Source organism: Cebus imitator, unplaced genomic scaffold, assembly GCF_001604975.1.
Source record: "Cebus imitator isolate Cc_AM_T3 unplaced genomic scaffold, Cebus_imitator-1.0 Scaffold37, whole genome shotgun sequence".
Taxonomy (NCBI): Eukaryota; Metazoa; Chordata; class Mammalia; order Primates; family Cebidae; genus Cebus; species Cebus imitator.
This window is the reverse complement of record NW_016107352.1, coordinates 1,695,132-1,700,602: the sequence shown is the minus strand read 5'-3', so window position 1 is coordinate 1,700,602 and position 5,471 is coordinate 1,695,132.

Genomic DNA, 5,471 nt, shown 5'->3' with positions numbered 1-5,471 from the left:
CATGGTGAATAAGCTTTCTGATGGGCTGCTAAATTTGGTTTGCCAGTATTTTCTGGAGAATTTTTGCATCAATGTTCATTGATGATATTGACTCGAATATTTCTTTTTTTGTTGTGTGTCTGCCAGGTTTTGATACCAGGATGATGCTGAACTTATAGAATGAATTGGGGAGGAGTCCCTTCTCAATTTTTGGGGGATAGTTGCAGCAGGAATGGTACCAGCTCTTCTTTGTATATCTGGTAGAATTCAACTGTGAATTTTTCTGGTCTTGGACTTATTTTCATTGGTAGACTACTTATTACTGCCTCAATTTCAGAGCTTATTTGTTACCTTTTTAGGGATTCAATTTCTTCCCGGTCCAGTCTTGGATGTATGCTTCCTGGATATGTGGTCCAGGAATTTATCAATTTATTCTAGATTTTCCAGTTTACATGCATAGAGCTGTTCATGATATTCTCTGATGGTTGTTTCTATTTTGGTGGGGTCAGTGGCAATATCCTCCTTGTAATTTATGATTGCATTTATTTGGATCTTCTCTCTTTTCTTCCTTATTAGTCTAGCCAGTGGTCTATCTTATTAATTTTTTCAAAAAACCAGCTCCTAGATTTGTTGATCTTTTATATTGTATTTCATTTCTCAGTCTCCTTTAGTTCAGCTCTGATTTTGTTTATTTCTTGTCTTCCTGCCAGCTTTGGGATTTGTTTGCTCTGGGTTCTCTAGTTCTTTTAGTTGTGATATTATGTTGTTAACTTGCTATCTTTCTAACTTTTTGATGTGGGCATTGAGTGCTATGAACTTCCCTCTTAATACTGCCTCAGCTGTGTCCCAGAGATTTTAGTATGTTGTATCTTTGTTCTCATTAGTATTAAAGAACTTCTTGGTTTCTGCCTTAATTTCATTATTTACCTAAAAGCCATTCAGGAGAAAGTTATTCAATTTCCATGTAATTATATGGTTTTCAGTGAATTTTTTTAGTCTTGATTTCTAATTTGATTGCACTGTGGTCCAAGAGATTGTTATGAGTACACTTTTTTTTTATTTGCTGAAGAGTGTTTTACTTCTGATTATGTGATTGATTTTAGAGTATGTACCATGTAGTGATAGGAAGAATGTATATTCTCTTGTTTTGGGGTGGAGAGTCCTGTAGATGTCTTTCATGTCCACTTGATTCAGTAGTGATTTCAGGTCCTGAATATCTTTGTTAATTTTCTGTCTCAATGATCTGTCTAATATTGTCAGTTAGGTGTTAAAGTCTCCCACTACTATTGTGTGGGAGTCTAAGTCTCTTTGAAGGTCTCCATGAACTTGATTTATGAATCTGGGTGCTCCTGTTTGGGTGCATATATATTTAGGATAGTAAGATCCTGTTTCATTGAACCCTTTACCATTATGTAATGCCCCCCCCTTTTTAAATCTTTGTTGGCTTAATGTGTGCTTTGTTTGAAACTAGGATTGTAACCTCTGCTTTTTTTCTGTTTTCCATTTACTTGGTAGATTTTTCTTCACCTCTTTATTTCGAGCCTATTTGTGTCATTGCATGTAAGAGGAGTCTCTTGAAGACAACATACCAATGGGTCTTGGCTCTTTATCCAGCTTGCCATGCTGTTTCTTTTAATTGGGGCATTTAGTTCATTTACATTCAAGGTTAGCATTGATATGTGTGGATTTGATCCTGATGTCATGATGTTAGCTGGTTATTTTGCAGACTTGTTATTTGATTAGTTTGTAGTGTCTCTGGTCTGTTAAGTACCAATTTTTAACCATAAGGTTTGATGAAGTGGTTGAAGGCTCTAAGTATTGTTTAAATCAGCTTTAATGCTTTTTCTTGATTGTATATGTGTAAAAATAGGTTTCCTGTCATTTAACCCTTGCCTTCTCCTTGCAAAATTTAAGTAATTGGCCTGTTGCAGTGACAATTTCATATCTATCCTAAGCTGGCTTTCTCTTGCTTCTTTTTTTCCCTTTCTTCTCCCTTTCTATTCCCATCTCTTTAAAAATTTGGATATTAATTTGGTCATGAACATTGCTCTGTCATTATGTGTAAACTCTGGAAATGGCTAGTGCAACTATAAAGTCAAGAACTCCTAAAACTAAAAAACAAAAACAAGAAACACAAAACATTAAATTGTTTGTGTGGGGGTTTTTTTGGTATGTTTTCCTTGTCAAAAGAATGACTCAAGAAAAGTTAACTGTAAGTTTAACTAATAGTTGTGGTTTCTGCCTATAAAGAAAAGCTCAGAATTTAAGAGCTTTTGGCATAATTTTAGTCTTTTAAATTTTTGATACTTTATTAGAGATTTTCTGTCATTGAAAAATCGGGAAAAGGTATTTTTAAATAGGCAATTCTTTGGACAAATTAGATTAATGTGATTTTATTTACTTTAAAAATTATTTTTAATTTTTATGGGTACATAGTATATATAAATATTTATGGGGTGGATGAGATATTTTGATACAGGCTCCAATTTCTGATAATCACATTAGAAAAAATGGGGTACTGATCACCTCAAGCATTTTCATTTATTTGTGATTCAAACATTCCAGCTATACTCTTTTACTTATTTTTAAATATGCAACAAATTATTGTTCACTGTAATCACCCTGTTGTGTTATCAAATACTAGATTTTATTCATTCTATCTAACCATATTTTTATACCATTAACTATCCCCACTCCCAACCCCACTCCTCACTATGCTTCCTAGCCTGTGGTAATCATCTCTCTCTTTAGCTTCCATAATAATTTACTTTATATATGTGGGCACTCCAGGGTCAGGTGCATATATATTTATAATTATTATATCCTCTTGTTAAATGGACCCCTTTATCATTATATGATAACTTTCTTTGTCTCTTTTTATGGCTTTTGTCTTGGAATCTATTTTATCTGATATAAGTATAGCTACTCTTGCTGTCTTTTGATTTCCATCAACATGAAATATCATTTTCTATCCCTTTGTTTTCAGTTTCTGTGTCTTCATAGGTGAAGTATATTTCTTGCAGGCAGCATATAGTTGAGTCTTGTTTTGTTTTGTTTTGTTTTTAATCCATTCTGTCTCTCTGTGTCTTTTGATGGGAGAGTTTAGTTCATTTTTAGTCCATACTATTATTGATAAGTACAGACTTACTCCTGCCAATTTAAAATTTGTTTTCTGATTGTTTTGTGATTGCTCGTCCTTCCTTCCTCTCTTCCTTTTTGTAAAACTGATTTTCTTGGGTAGTATATTTTGATTTCTTGCTTTTCATTTTTTGTGTGTCTGTTGTAGGGTTTTTGATTTGACATTACCATGAGGCTTGCAAATAGCGTCTTATAACTCATGATTTTAAACTGATGACAACTTAACTATGATTGCAAAAACAAGTAAAGAGAAAACAAATAAAAAGTATACTTTACTTCTCTGTCACTTTTTAAGTTTTTGCTGTTTCTATTTCTATCTTATTGTACTATTTATTTAAATGTTGTTATAATTGTTATTTCTCATAGGTTTATCTTTTAGTCTTTCTATTCATGACATGATTAGTTTACACACTACAATTACAGTGTTATAATATTCTGTATTTTTCTGCATACTTACTATTACTAGTGAATTTTGTACCTTCAGATGATTTCTTGTTTCTCATTTAAATCCTTTTCTTTCTGATGGAGAAACTTTCTTTAGCATTTCTTCCTTTAACATTTATGATATTGATGAAATCCCTCAGCTTTTAGCTTTTTTTTTTTTTTTTTTTTTTTCTTTTTTTTTTTTTTTTTTTTTTTTTTTTGAAAGTCTTTATTTCTCCTTCATGTTTTTGTTGTTGTTGCTTTCTTTTTTGTGCAATAGCATGATCTTCCTTCACTGCAATCCCTGCCTCATGGGATCAAGTGATTCTCATGCCTCCTCCTCCCAAGTTGCTGGAATTATAGGCATGTGCCACTACACCTAGCTAATTTTTGTATTTTTAGTTGAAACAGAGTTTTGTGATGTTGACCAGGCTGGTCTCCAACTCCTGGCCTCAATTGATCCACTGGCCTTGGCCTCCCAAAGTGCTGAGATTACAAGTGTGAGCCGCTGCACCCAGCCTTTCCTTTATGTTTGAAAGATATTTTTGACAGATATATTATTTTAGGATAAAAGATCTATTCCTTCAGCACTTTAAATATAACATGCCACTCTTTCCTGGTTTGTAAGGTTTCCACGGAAAAGTCTGCTTCCAGACATAGTGGAGCTCCTCCATTATATGTTATTTGTTTTTGTTTTTCTATTGCTGCTTCTAGGATCCTTTCTTTATCTTTCATATTTAGAAGTTTGATTGTTATGTGACTTAAGGTAGTCTTATTTGAGTTAAGCCTGTTTGGTGTTCTGCAGTCTTCTTGTACTTAAATATTGATATCTTTCTCTAGTTTTGGAAAACTCTGTGTTATCTCTTTGAATACAATTTCTACCCGAGTCTCTCTCTCTACCTCTTCATTAAGGCCAATAGCTCTTAGATTTGCCCTTGTGAGACTATTTTTTAAATCATGTAGGCATACTTTTTAATTCTTTTTTCTTTTGTTTCCTCTGTGTATTTCCAAATAGCCTATCTTCAAGCTCACTAATTCTTTCTTCTGTTGATCAATTCAGTTGTTGGGTGTTCTTTAGCTTAAGAGTAATTTAATTTTAAAATGAACACCCTTATTATTATTTATATCAATATGTAAAAATTTTTAGCAAAATATATTTGTTAGTACAAGTTTAATTTTTCATTATTTGAATGTTTAGTTTTTCTTACCTTTATTTCATAAGTCCAGTAACTAATTTTTGTTTCTACAATTTTTTTTAGATTAAAAAAGTATTTAACCAAAAATGTAATGAGAGATACCTTTTGAAATACCTTAACATTTTGAATTATTATTATCTAGACCAACATGTCAATAGTGCCAAAGTGGAGAAATAGTTATTTAAACCTAAATTACAAATCCAGTTTGATTTGTCTAAGGTTTCCCTTTAATAATATGGATTTGAATTCTTATATAAAAGTCCTTTTGAACTAAATTTCTCTGGAAAGTAATTTTTAATAGACTATTATATGTAACACTAAAACTTAGTTTTTTTAAGGTTTAGAAATTCTGGGAATATTAGATTTATGTAATAAATAACTTATTAAGTTATAAAAAACAATTCAAAGACCTGTTTTATTTTCTAAGACTTTATAATTTAATTTATTTGTCTCATCTGGAAGTAGAAAAAAATTCAAAAATCACCCACCAAAAGGTAAGACTCTTCCTCAATCACATAGACACAGAGAGTTTGCAGCTTTAGTTTAATAACTTCAGCCACAGGAAAAAGCAAACATAGAACACAAAAACTCTGTAGTCCTGACATCAAAAGGCTATTCTTCTTTCTAATGGGCAAAATGATCAAACAGAAAAACAAGTCATGTTCTCTGTTATCTCTCACATGAAAAGAAATTCATCCCCGCCGGGCGCGGTGGCTCAAGCCTGTAATCCCAGCA